Source organism: Aedes aegypti, chromosome 1 (genome assembly GCF_002204515.2).
Source record: "Aedes aegypti strain LVP_AGWG chromosome 1, AaegL5.0 Primary Assembly, whole genome shotgun sequence".
Taxonomy (NCBI): Eukaryota; Metazoa; Arthropoda; class Insecta; order Diptera; family Culicidae; genus Aedes; species Aedes aegypti.
In genome coordinates this window covers 159717091-159730755 of record NC_035107.1, presented here as the reverse complement: position 1 = coordinate 159730755, position 13665 = coordinate 159717091, and the positions used below count along the sequence as shown (strand labels likewise).

General features: G+C 36.2%; 1 protein-coding gene across 1 annotated transcript in view; it reads right to left on the bottom strand.

Moving 5' to 3' along the window:
• The window catches only part of LOC5572781, a 346582-nt gene extending 335323 nt beyond the window's left edge, over nucleotides 1-11259 (bottom strand). Inside the window, exon 1 of the mRNA XM_001654130.2 lies at nucleotides 10212-11259. The gene's annotated coding sequence lies outside the window, so the exon portion shown is untranslated. The remainder of the gene's footprint in view (nucleotides 1-10211) is intronic.
• Nucleotides 11260-13665: the final 2406 nt, after the last annotated feature.

Here is a 13665-nt window from a genome sequence, read left to right as displayed (position 1 = left end):
TTCGTTACCGGACTCACAAAGGAGTCGTCAAGCCTCGCCCGTTGTGATTGAGCCAGAATTGATAGTTTGAGCAGCTTTTGAGTCCCCCTAGATACGACACTGTTTGCCGATTTTTACACCTTGTTGCACTGGTGGGCACGTGTCGCGCAACACACGTGCGTGTGTAGCTCCTACTGTAGGTGAGTACCACCGTGAGTGTATGTAATGTTGAGAGTAAGGTAAACGACCCTATAATTGTCTCCCTTCCCTAGCTTCGGTGAGCTAGCGGGTAACAATAATTGGAATGAGAGAAAAATAGCTTTAAACTTTTTGCGGATAGTTTGTGGAGGGGTCTGTAAGTCAAAATTAACTGATTTAATTTTTGATTTGCAGACAAAAAGTTTAAAAAGGACTTTTGTAGTTTTTGATGTAAAATAAATTTTGAAAGCACTCAAAAATTTGCTATTTTGACCGATAATGTACTATAATAAAATTTATATCGACAATACAAGATGTCATCGCATTAAATTTTGATTTATAGGAGAAAAGTTTTGAAAACAGGATTTTTTGAGGTTTCTTAAGTAAAATAAATTTTAAGTGTAATCAAAAATTTAAATTTCAACCCAAACATGTGAATTGTTTATCAACTTAAATATTGTTACATTGCTTAATTTGTGCCACAAATCCGTAACAAATAATACTAAGAAACCTCCTTGGTAAAAAAATGGGTTTAATATCTACATTTCAAATGGGTAATGATCTTGAATAGTGTCTGATTCCTTTGCTGCAAAAAAATGATAATCGCTTAGAAAACGTCGGAGATATGCATTATAAAAGTTGGACTTTTAACTTTTTCTGGGCCCTTTGTTGTAATCATACTTTTGACTGTTTGAAAACTCATTCTTATCCAGATTCAGAATCCCGGAGTGCAAATTTATTTTCAAGTGTCATTACCCTTATTAAATAAGCACTTATTGTCGTAAGTATGTCCGATAACAAATAGACAGCATCTTCATACCGTAAAAAATCGTTCCCCGCCCTTCCCCTTGGAGACAACTTGCGAGAACGCGCATTCAAGACTAAGGTATCGTTTGAAAAAGATTATTCTTGCTTTAGTTTGCCTAACCATTTTTTTAAAAAGTTGAGAGCCTCAGGATTTGGTTCTGTGAGACTCAAAAACATATATCTTTGATCAAAACAGAGTCCAGAACTATAAACCATCATAAAAACACCTCTTATGGCTAAAAAATAGTAAAATATTGTTAATGCGAAGTTTATGCCATGATTATTAAAATCTAGACCACAGTTGGTCGTCTGCATTCCAATTTTATTTCAAAATATTGTTTTTTTTTATAAGGCTTCGGTTTTGATGTCAATTTTTAATGACGACAATATTTTAAAACATTAAGTCACATTATTATTATTATTATTATTATTATTATTATTATCTTTATTATCGAGATTTTCAGCCATAGGCTGGTTCATCTCCTATTAAGTCACATTTTCAACACAACGTTTGACGTTAAAAATATGAAGATTATTGTAAGAAGGAAACAATCGCATCAAAGAGAGATCAATAAGAGTATTTAAACCACTGAGGCCCCTCTATGTAGGAGTGCAGAGAAGCTCGGCAAGCAGAGGAAACTCGGAAGCTCAACAACCACACAAAAGCATACCCAACGAGCAAAAGTGGAGAATGTACGTACATATCTTTCCCGACGAAGTAGTGATCGCATTGAAATTTTTCGGGGGTGCAGAACCGTTATCGTTGGGTACGGACACGGCTCGTAAATAGAAATGAGAGCGAAATTATTTTCGGATCAACGTGGGATTTGTTTGTTGGCGTTCCAAGGCGAGGCAGCAGTCGCCAAAAGTGCGACTGCAGTTTACCTGCTTGTTTATCTTCTATTCCGTTCCCAAATAGACCATCGATTGACGGAATGAGACTATGATGTCAACTGAGAGCAAAACTCAATCAACATGAGCGTATTAGAGGCTCGTCGTTAGCCATGTACAGGATTTGTTCTAATTTTGCAAACCCGATTTCGATCTCATTTATTTTCTTGCGATTCGCCGTAGAAACTTTTTTTTTGCTTTGAAGATGCTTTTTTGCGGTTATACGGTTTAATGATTGAGAAATAGATTGTTCAGATTTTTTCATTCAATCTACCAAGAACCTAAAAGTCGAGATTTGTTATCAGCTGTTCTAGTTCTGATCTTTAGGTATTTGCGAATTTTGCTTTCCTCTTGAGCTCATATGGCATGAATTTAACCTAGCGAGAGGCAAAAATGAGCTCTGGTATCGCTAGGGTTCGAACGCAAACTTAAACACAATTAATTGCCAAATTTACAAACGATGGGATTCAAATAGCCGTAGTGATAAACGTACAGTTATTCAGTAAGACCAAGCCAAGGAGTCGTGAGCTTGAGTTCCAATTGGATCTGAATAAGTGGTAACTGATTTAGATCAGTTTTATCTTTTGTTGGAAGCATCCTAGTCAAAAGTTTCTTCTTCAAAGTTGTTTATTGAGGCATTTTTAATACTTCTTTCGATGATATTTATGCTTCATCGCTGACATGGCACTTTACTGAAGCTATTAACATGATTTAGACCGATATTTTCAGACAAAAAAATGTTGTCCTTAAGTGTTAAAAACTTAACAATAACAAAGTAAAATCTCTCAATTTTGTTAGGTTAAATGATACTTATAGTGAAAACAGTCTATAATCAATATTTTTCACATCTAGAAATTACTAGAATGCCTGAAAGGCTAATGAAGCGGCAGATGGCGGCTGCTAAAGTTTTGTTTCTAGCTAGTCAAAAAAATTAAAGTTATATTCCAAAATATTTCGCCTTCCCAGGGCACATGAGCAGGGTTGGGAAAAATTCTGAAATTCATTCTACGGTAGGCAAACAAAGCCAATCGCAGTCAGCGAAACCTGGGAGGGAGGCACCGATACTACACACTAAATATGACACAAAGTTATTTCAAACTGCAAGAAAACTCCCACTTGCCAACGACAATCAAGGCAGGCTTAGTGAAAATCGCTAGTTTTCAGTTGTTGTATACCTTCGATCTTTCTGGACAAACATTGAAAAAGGGCCACAGTTTTCTATGCGTTTAATTTTCAGTTTTAATGAAAACATTAAAAAGAGCCTCATTCCAATACGTTATATTCAATTAGAATGAACGGTGCTCTCGTGACGTTACTTTTGAATGTGCATGAATTGATTCTTATTCGATTTTTGCAACTTTTGATGAAATGCAAAAATATGCTTTGGCTAATTACGCGCTTTTTTAATGTTTGTCCATTGTTTAAGACCCGGGCTCACAGTGACAGTTCGTGACAGCAAAATCTCGGCTCACTGTGACGTAGAGAAATTTTGTATTGGTTTCTCCCTCCCAGAGCGAAACCAGTGAAACTGCCTTGAAGATTGCAAAAAACCCGTTGCTAAGGGCAACCCAAAATTACTGTAGAAAAATGTTCGATTTCCCATTGCATTTCCCGCATTTACAGCCTTCAATGACACTAACGTTTTAGAAAATTCATGCACCCAACATAGGCTACTTGATGAGATTCACGTTTTTAAACTACTGTACTGGGAAAGCCACGTGATTTTCGCGAAATTCAAGCCTACTACTATTACCATTCCCAGCACTGCACATGAGTATCGTTGATTTTGCCACACGATGAACTAATGCTAAATGGTGAATTAGCAAATAAAGCTCTGTAGAAGTGCTCATAAGAACAATCAGCTGAGAAGCAGACTCTGTCGCAGTTGAGGCGTAAAAACAAAAAGAAGAAGACGAAACGAGAACACAACGTATGTGTAAGAATTGTATATCAGAAGAAAAAACGCAAGGTAGTAATGAAGTTTAGACGAAGATACTAAGAAAAAGTGTTACCGGAGTCAATTTAAATATCTTATGATCATTTTTAATCAAAAAGTCAGAATGCCATCAGAGTCAGAGATTTGACAGTAGAATAAATGTTATATTAAAAAGCAATCATAGTGATTGATAGTAAAATTTCGATAGAGCTGATACTGTATCTTTGTAGAAAAATATCTCAGAAAGTCACATCCGAATATTCACTGAACTGATTGGCAATTAAAACAAGAGAAAGGGTAAACCTCTAAATTCATAACTTCCTTCCACATAAAAGGTTAATAAAACTGTCTCTAAAAGTGTCAAAAATGGTGAAAAGGACATTTTTCCGGTATGCGCGCTTTTTACAAAGGGATAATGTTGAGAATTGCATCGAAATGAGCAAGCAATTAGATGCTTTAGACAAATTTTAGAGCAACAAATCGCTCTTCAATTGAAGTGAGAAAACCAAGTGTTGCTTTTTCCGTGATCAGTTGTTCCAAATTTGGAGGATTTAGACAGAAGACCTTGAACTTCATTAGGGGAATCAATGTTTTCTTCCAAATTTAAAAGAAAGGAGAATGCTACGTTTTCCTGGAAGCTCTTAGTGAGCTCGAACTACTGCTCTTTAGGCCGTTTTGGCAGTTCTCTATGATTTTGAAAAAGTATTTAAACCAGATTCCGATATTGTGGTAACAAAAAAATGTTATTAATTCATAGCAATAAATCCAAAAAGTTTGAAAGCGTGCAAAATATTGGTCTTACTAGTCCAATTGCATATCAAGTTGCCCTGGATTCGAAAGCATTTTTAATTCTGTGGAAAAAGAAACAAAGTATCAAAATTTTAATAATAACTTAATTTAGTATTTCCGAATTAGAATGATCTTAGTTTTGCTTTATAGTAAATAAAAAATGAGTATTATGTTTAGATATAACCCCGTTTCTTCACACTAATTTTGATTTATAAGACACAATTCGTCAAACATTCAGGCAAATAATTATTTAAATAATTCAATTATACGAAAATTGGGAACCACCATTCCAGACCAATAAACTGAACTCACAAAATTGCGATAATTGCGGAATTACTGCGCTGAAGTCAAGCGCAGAATCGACCCACAATTCACGGACTGATTATACCACTGCGATTCCTGCTATCGTTGAGATTACCGTCCGTGGTGGGTGGCTGAATTGGCTGATTAGCTGTTTTAAAATAGCACACCACTTTTATGCGCTGCTAGATCCATGTACGATTAAGAACGAACGTTTCTTCTGAGAGGTGCTTCACGCTGCTTGATCCACGACTCATGTGTAAACATCATTCATATCACAGCCATTGACCTTGACCCTTAATTTAATTTTATACCTTCTTCGCCGTGGGTGACCGTTAAGGATGGGGAAGGAAGAAAAATAGTTCTACGGTACCATAGCACACGAAATCTAGCACCGTAAGTTTGTGGGAATTACGTATCAAAAGACTTGAATGCCGGTTGAGAAACTATCTCGTGTGAATTTCATCCTACTGTAGTTGCTTTTTGTTTTCGATCCATTGATTTTTTACGGGTTTCGGCTACCGGGCCTAGTCTAGCGATTTTCAATCATAACCCTGGTCTTTTCTAGTGTACTTGGTAACTAGTAACTGTTTTGCTTATATCGTTAAACGATAAAAGTGCAAAACCGTAATATATCTCATTGCAGTTGTTCAAATTATAATTACTCAAATGTTGTTAAAAGGAAAAAAAAGGCTTAACTCAACTAGACATGGCCTAAATTTTATACTACATAAAGTTAGAATTTGGCCGCACAGAATCAGTATATGCTTTAATGGAAAAGAACATACAAAAAATATTGCAACAAACATTTTTGCGGTATATTGATGGAACAAATCTCTCTCAAGCTGAATCAGCAAAAAAAAACTGTGATTGTGCTGTTACTATTACTTGGGATTTCACAAAATTTTGTTTAATGCATCCCTTTTTTGCGCAATATTAATATCTACCCTATCTGTCATCTGTTTCCAGAACTTTTCTAAATAAGAAAGTGTTTCATTTGATTCAAATGAACTTCAAGTTTCTATTTCAAAAGCAATTGCGATTATATATTTTAAGTAAAAATACATTAACACTTAAGTAGTTACGCTGTTGTATTTTACACAGCACATGTGGAAAAAAAGCTCGCTCTTTGTACATAGTGTCGGCGAGGGGCTTCTGACGTTTGCCAACCGCGTGACAACTGAAAGGTTAAAACTAGACTAGCCAAGCACTATGAGCTTATACCATGCGACCAGCAACTGAAATCAGCTTAAAGAAATACATTTCTTAAATTTAAGTATGACAATTGTTCTAGTTTTTTCGATTGAATATCTGGACAATTCTATAATTACAACTGGCTTAGAGGGTCAGAACTAGATTGAATTAATTGCGAAACAGACACTAATCTTTGTGACCTAGTTCAATATACACTAAAATAAAACGCGTTTAGAACGCAATTTTTTTATCTCTTGATTTAGAAACCCAAATGTTGCAAGGAATAAGCAACACAAGATTGAGAATTACGTCCTAGAATCTATGAGCATGAGCATGAGCATAGATGATCATACAATTCGCAGTTGCTACTCCGTGATTGACCAGAACAATTGAAGTTGCACAGAGATTTAATGAACCGGGCTTGGGATTAGCTTACTATTCCTCAATGTACACAAATCGAGAGCTCAAATTTTAAAAGTCAATAATGGCGCCGGCCACGTTCACACAGTCATCGGGAAAGGAAAGGAATGTTAGTCAGACATCCGTTGTTACTAGAGACCGAGTATACCTCTGCATCTCCGCAGTTTTCATGGAAAGGATATTGGGTTCATGGGTTAAGAAAAAGATTTGGGAGTAACAAATGATTGGTGATGCGATCCATGATATGAGAATTACGTGCTAGAATCTATTTATACAAAGTCGTATAACGAGATTCTGTAGGTTGGGAACCACTATTGTCCCCAACCGGGCTTTGTCCTGGGCCTCAGGGTCGTTTAAAATTCGCTCCAAGAGGAAATTGGGGTGGAGTGGAAAAACTTCCCTTTAAAAAAAACCTAAACGTAGTCCTACGTCATAATTTCGTTTTCTAGGTGGACAGAACCGGAATGTTGAAGATGGAGGAAAATCAGGGCTTTGCTATTGAATTGAGAATGGGTACAAATTTCGTGTTACATTATTTCCATTTTTAATTTTTCTATTATATCACATCTGCAGGAGAAAGGTAAGGAAATTGGGAAGAAAAATACCACACACCTTTGATTTCTGGTTGGCGCGGACTCTTATCTAATCTCACATGTCATATTATATCATAAAACATTATCTTGAGACTGGGGACGAGCCTAGTGCAGTGGTTAGAACACAAGCCTCTCACGCCAATGACTTGTGATCGAATCCAAACTCCGAGATAGTATCTTATGACGCAAAGGTTATAGTGACCACTTCCTTCGGAACGGAAGTAAAGCCGTTGGACCCTACATGAACTACCCCAGGGCTAAAAATTTCGTTAAAAAGATAGAAAAAACGTGATAATTTTAAATGACGTAAATTTACATGATCTTCGACTTTAATGTCGGCATCATTTTAAGTTTGTTTCCATATATAGCTGGTGCAGTATGTCGCGATTTTTAGGTGTAAGACAATTGAATTAATCGGAAACAATTGTACCTACTGATGTTTGCACAGAAACTTTTGATTCTATTCTCTCAGAAAAAAAGCACTTAAAACAATGAATACTAGTCGCGATGTAAATCTTACTGTGGTATGTATATATGCAAACATCGTACATTTACAAAATATTTGACTTAAAAATCCATGGTTCGTGTAAAATTTGGTCTAATTAGAGCGAAAATATTTGGACTTTGTTAGAAATTTAATTTCAAAAGGCAGAAAATTACATCTTTTGACCTATAAATGTATAATGTGCTAGTTTTTCCCGAATGTCGTTTCCTCGAATGTCATTTTCCCGAACGCCAGCTTCCCGAATAATTAATTTTCCCGAAAAGTGATGCAGTTGACAAATGTACCAGAAAAGTCTTCAGTTGCATGGTGGCAAACTAGAAAGAACGATGAAATGATTTTGGTCATTCTCGACTAAATAGATAGTGCCAAAGATGCCGAGGACGATGAAACTCGAATATACCGCTAATAAAATTAAGAAGGGTGCATAGCAGATGACCGGTCTATTTACCACCCTGACATGGATATAGAGTTACGACAATTTTGAGAGCCTCATACTTCTCGGGAAAATGGGCTATTCGGTGTATTCGTGGAACTGGCGTTCGAGGAAACGACATTCGGGGAACACAACCATTAATTTACGTAGTTGAAGACGCTCGTATATGCCAACTGCAAAAAATACAAATTTACACGATTGTCGAGTGTGTTACTTGGCACAGAATTCCGTGGATATGAAAAATATTTGCGTTGGCTGCTTTTCAACTAGAATTTGGAAGTAAATAAAAAAACGATTTCAGTATTATACCATTAAATTCTACTAGAGTTTGTATCTTTTGACAGATACGTGTATTTCGACCTCAACTTAAAGGCCGTCTTCAGTGTCGTGTAGTCGAGTCTAGTACACGAAACTGAAGAGGGCCTTACAGTTTAGGTCTATATACGCGTATCTTTTAAAAGATACAAACTCTAGTGGACTTAAATGGTATAGTACTTGATTCAGTTTTTTTCATTTTCGTTTAAGTATTCCACTAAACAGCTCGAAGATTTATTAGCATAGAATTTGGAGTTATTTTTCCGTGATTTTGTGCAATTCATGGATTGAAAATAATATAACAACCATGTTGAGCAGTTTGCCACAAGAATTTTGTGCATATTTCAGTTATTCTGCTAAGCTTGTTACAGGTAAACTGAAATTATTGAACACGCACATGGAAAATATGAGAACGTTAAAACTAAATTACATGCCTTGATGCAAATGTTGGTTGTAGCGTGTATTCTTAAGTCGCCATGAAATGTTGAGCCCAGATTTGAATCTGTCATTGTTGCATGTCAAATTTATCGCGTCTGAAAGAACGTAAATTTATAACATTTTTTATAAGAGTTTTTTTTACAATCGCTGATAAATATTTTACCATACCATAAACTTGCGAATAAGTTAATATGGCAAAGACGATCAAAAAGGTTAAATTCAAGAATTTTTGCGATCATAAAAAAGCTGTAATAAACTTCTCGCTTTGTAATTAGAAAGGGTGCAGGTGTCACAAAAATTCGAAAGAAGCAGTCAAACTCAAAGTGGAACTAGGTACGACTTACTGCTTCATTTTTGTCTGACATGTCAAATAGATTGTTTCCAGACGTTCAACTCAAAGAAAAAGGTATCAAAGGTTCGTATTTTCTTCTTAAATTTTCTTGGAAAATTATCCAAAGATGAATAGTTTTTCTCATTTAAGTGCACCTGTTATACATTTGTTATATTCTTTAATTTGCTCCATTACAGGAATCGCATCATCGCAAAAAAATAGAAACATTTTACATTGGCGAAGAACATGCAATTATTTATGTTTTGTGTCAAACTCCAACTTTTGGCTTTGAACAGTAATTCACTCAGATTTTTTTTTACAGAATAAATTCTACTATATCACAAGTCCTCAACATTTGAAAATAATAGTTGTGTCCTTCTAAATCGTCGCTTTTTTAGAATGAGTCATATTTGAGATTTTTGGAATTTGAAATTTGAGACAAAACTGTAGGTTGTTAAAACAGCTTGACAGAAAACTAAAACAACACAATTTTTTTCAGGTGTACAAGTATGGTTTTTATTCAATGTTAACAACTTTAACTTTAAACATATTCACTATCAGGTTTTTGATCAGTATACTTATGATGCTATGCTACAACTATGCAATGGGGACTTTTCAGAAATATTTGAAATTACAAAATTGTCACAAAATATACACTAACCCTTAAAACTTCAACTCTGCACCCTGAACATTGCAAAACCTCCAAAAGCTAAGAATCACTGAAAACGGATAAAATGAAGGATGATGAGGCACGAATCACAAATTACCTAAAACTTGCTTTCTGATGTGGTGATTCTAAACATCTAAGGCAGTGCAATATTGAATGTGGCAAATATTTTATTCGGTTGGCGTAGATAGGTGTTAAGTTTTATTCAATTAACTAAGTTAAAGGCAGAGATTGTAGCAACTCTGAGATTACCAATTGAACTTCATGTTTTAATTTAATTTCAAAAGTTATTCCGACTAAGTTTTTTGGCTAAAGATCGATAAAAACAAGACTGGTCCAGCACTATGAGTTTATAACGTTCGACCATCAAACCGAAATCATCTTAAAAAAAAGCACAACTAGATACAGCACTTACCTCTTTTTTCTCTAGGATGCGTACGATCTGCGATCTGTGCAGAAATCACACGCCAATCGACCGGTACAACCCCTGTCAGTTGATACGGAACTTATCAGCCTCTTGGTCTCACGCTTCACCGTTTTCGCGCAACCTGGTTCACACAATCGGTCAATTCTTCTCTCGGTTCTTCTAGGACGTAGGATCTAACAAGCAGCTTTAAAACGGCAACTCCGACAACATTCAAGATTTATCAAGACAAATTACATAAATACCACACATGAACTGTATCTTCTTCAGAACGTACACTTTGCGCACACTTTACGTTTAAAAAAAATGAAAAGCAATCACTCACATAGCGCAAAACCCAGGAAAAAAAACAATCACTACATCGGATGGATTCAGGCGGATTCTGGAGGTACCTTTTTTGGCGAGAATCAATACCGTACAACTGTTGCTTGAGAAGTTTCAACTGGATCAATTTTTTTTTTTGCACGGAGTAATGGAAATTTCGGCAAACTTCCAATTCTTGTTTATTGGTTTTATAACTCGATGTGTGCTTTCTGATGATGGTATACCGCTGCAATTATTTTCTCCTTGCGTGTAATTCTAACGATTCAGATAGAACACAAAAAAAACATCCAACAATGAAATGCTACACTCAAACCGATGTTTGTTTGAACAATTTAGCAATCATTTAAAGTTTTCCTCACACACTAATTGACTATATGGGAATGTTTAACGTAATAGGTACCGTTTTCACTGGATGGTGGTTCCGGGATTGGATAGCAGCGAAACTTTTCTGTCAAACTCCGAGGAGGATCCCTGGACGAAACACGACCACTCTACTCGATAGACGGAAGCGAAATGATTCCTCTGCATCTATTCCATACGCAATATAACTTTCGTGCAAATGAAATAGTGGAGTACCACGCCGGGCGCGATCGGACCAGCACTTCCTTCAGCTATTCCGATCGATGCGGTTGACTTTGCTCTGGTGCTGCTTCTGCTGCTGCCGGCGTTGCTGTCTCTTTGTGCAAACGATCGAGCCACCGATGCGATGCGATGTGGGCTGTTTCCTAGGTTCGCGCTTTGTGCCGGGTACGAAAGCAGGCGAAAATCGAGGAAGATCGTCCCCCTGGATTTGCCTTTATGAAGATTGTTCGTTATGTCTATGGCGAAGTTTGGTTTTTCATTTAACATGTTGGTTCCAACATTTTTCCAAATATTTGTGTTATCATAATTCTAAACATCAGAATAATTTATCATATCCTGGTATACCGCATTAAACAACAATATCATTGCGCATTGTAAGGATGGATGCCACATTTTTATGACACAAACTCATGAGTTGAAAATTTCTCCGCTGGCATTTTTATTAAGTAGACACTCCATTTTCTGATTTTACACTTACTCGATACTGACATCATGGCGTAGCCAGAGGGGTGCAAGGAGGGGCCGTTACTCTCCCCTGGCCAACTGAAAAAAAATCAATTTTAAGTAATTTATAACAAAGATAAATGTTTTATTTGAATTTACAAAACCATTCATGATTATGTTCCATTGCGTAATGATAATCCTTTTGAGTAGTTTTTAGAATTCAACCACAAATCAAATTTCACCAATGATCCTATTAGATTTGTTTAAAGGTTTTATCTACAATCCGCTATGAATCTTGCGAAAAATCTGCCAAAAATCTGTTATGAAACTCAAAAGGTTTTTCCCAAGCATCTGTTAAGTTATCCTGAAAAGTTCAGCCAAGAATTAATCAAAAAATCATCATGGAATCCGATAAGAAATAACTTCCCATAGTTGTCTGAAATTCCTTTTTATTTTCCGCTCTGTATTTTTCTTTAGTCTCTTCAAAAATTTTTTTTTCAATAACCTTCTCAATACTTTGTTCTAGTAATTGTTCATGGTAATTCCTCCCAGTATTAGTCCAAGATATCAATTTTCGAAAATTTTGATTAAATTTTTTTGGTTGCATGACATTTGCCAGAAAACCATTTATCAGAAAGCCGTTTGCCAGAATGGACCATTTGCCAGAATGGACCATTCCCCAAAAAAACCGTTCCCCAGAAAATCATATTACTTCACTACAATGCTTCACATAGCAATATTTAAGTGCGTAAAATCCAAAAAAAAATATTATGATTTTCAGCATACAATGTTTAATTAAACGAAAAATAATTGTTTCGTAAGACCTTTTGTAAAACTTATTAGAGAAAATTATATTCTCAACATTATTTTGAAGATTTTTTCCTTCTTTGAGAATTAAGCTGTTTTTTAGAACTAATTTATATTGGTGTTTGGCATGCAAATTGAGTCTAACTGAGCTTCAAATGCGGTAACACAAAGTAACCAAAGGATACTTAGTAACCACGATCCATATCACCGCCAACCTAGCAAATAAAATCAAATTTTGACTTCGCCTTCCTTGTTAAAAATCTTACCTTGATAGTCAATGTATGTCTCCAAATTGACTGAATATAAGAAAGAAGAAATGCAGTTAGAGGTTTCTACCGTGGATCATGCCCACTTGGCAGATCTCCAAAGCACGACTCCCAATACGCTAGACTGGGCGCGTTAACCAACTACGCCACAGAACGGGTAACGATTCTGCAGCGCAATCGGCCACCCTGAAACCAAAGTCCGTCACGACCCAATTTTCTCCTTCACAACCCTACACCTCCTTCGGCTCTCTGAGATGCCCAATTCGACTCTCCTAAGCGTGCCTACGAACAACAGTGAGAGATTTTATTTTTAGCGTCGCACTGTTGCCTTGTTTGTGCCACACTACTCATAAGCCAACGTTGGCCTCAATGAGATGGTTAGTATGGGTTCGGCTTTCGACGTGGTCGTATCTCGTCATATCGACCCCTTTTGCGATAGAGAGATCGCCGCTCAAATTTACTCAACTAGGGTTGTCATGTCTATTACGGCTTAACCAGCCGACGGTGTTTTGAAAATACCTGAAGGTCGTAGACACAAATTTATTATAATTAATTCAGATATACCGTTTTGCCTCAAATTCCGAACAGATTAATATTCCGAGCACTTGGTTTTTGTATGGCGCTTTGGTTGAAATGTTTCACTGAAACATGTCATCAAATTACCTGCAAATTTATTTTATACCTTGGGAGTAGTGCTGAGGTTTCTTGAGCTATCCGGAATTCGAATCAAAGTGTCCGTAATATGTGGCAAAAGTAAGGAAGCGTCCGGAATACGAACCATGCAAAGTCCACACATTTCTATTTATTTAAAATTATTCGTGTTGCGGAATCAAAAACTTCATCCACCATTCGAAAGTTAATTGTTTTAAAGGCTCGATAACGCGGAGAAGTCATACAGAATGATTCATTTTTTATGCTTTGTGATGAGTTATACTTTACTGAGGCCTTAAGTGCCCGTAATATGAATCAAAACGGTATTCGACATTTTAATCAAAATGTTGTTTCATACTTTTGCGTAAAAG